Genomic DNA, 1,335 nt, shown 5'->3' with positions numbered 1-1,335 from the left:
CTACAGGTGAGTGCCTAACTTACATAATTTAATTATTATTTTACTATAACTTTTTTTTTTTTTGTCTCCTTTTGTTTCACCCTAGGTCTTTTGTTTCCCCATCATGTAAATTTCTAAAATAAAATTAAAAAGCATAATTAATAAAAAATTTCTTGATTTAAAAACATTAATTCCTTTGTTCTTTTGTATCATTACTGCTTTTTAATTAATAAATATTTAAAGAAATTTACTGAAAATATTTGACAAAAATGATAAAGAACAATAAAAGTTCAGTGCTGTTCAATTGATATAGTCGGAATATTTAATGTGAAATATTTGGTGAAAACTAGTTATTTTTGTACCGGTAATTGGGTGGAAATAAGTTAAATTACCCACTCTCTTCTTGATTCTGTTTGTTAAATAATTCCATACCCTTAATGCTTAAAATTATTCCAAGTGTTTATCGATCTATTGGATAGTCACATAGACCTCCCCCACTAGGGTTCAATATTACTCACGTTACCGACTTTTGCTTTTAATGAACTGTCACCACGGTTAATTTCCCAACTCTTCCGGTCTTCTTTTTTATAATATATAAATGAAAATACATAATAGAACAGTAAGTAAACAACAAATGGTGTTACAGCCATGTGTCTCTACCCCCACCTCTTTTTTACTTTTTTTTTTTCAGTTCATATTTTATCTAGAACCATTTTGTCTAATGTGGTCCTTTTTCTCATTTGTGACTACAGGGATGGATTTGGCTGCTTTCTTTGGCAGATCAAACGTCTACTTAAAAACACCCACGTCGTATTTCTTGTTGCTGTTGTTATTTTGTTTAGCCCTGATCAGACAAATCGATCGTCAAAGACGTTCCAACCATAACCAACCCTGATGATTATTTCATGTTCAGAAATACTACATTCTATATCAAGCACTAGATTTATTCAGTATTTACTACTTTTATTTTTTAATGATGTACGGTATTATTTAAAGGCTATTTGGTTCCTATTTCTGGCAAGTAATGACCACATAGAGCAATGATTGGTTATTAAACTGACGGGGTCTCCTGGACAAAATTTTTTACTGCTCCACAGATAATTTTTTAGTATTAGATCTGTCTCCAAACTCTGATCAGCAGACTTTTGGAACGTCAAGAAGTTGGATGGATGTTTCCTTTTGGGAAATAATTTTTTATTCAAAACATTTAATATCTTAACATTTCCTCAGGCTTTTAAAAGGATGCATTTATTTATTTTATATATATATATATATATATATATATATATATATATGAAAAATATTTCAATACAAATGTATTAATACAAATGTATCAATTTCCAGCAAAAAATAGCC

The sequence above is a fragment of the Octopus bimaculoides genome, chromosome 23, assembly GCF_001194135.2.
Source record: "Octopus bimaculoides isolate UCB-OBI-ISO-001 chromosome 23, ASM119413v2, whole genome shotgun sequence".
NCBI classification, from domain to species: Eukaryota; Metazoa; Mollusca; class Cephalopoda; order Octopoda; family Octopodidae; genus Octopus; species Octopus bimaculoides.
This window is presented reverse-complemented; position numbering follows the sequence as displayed.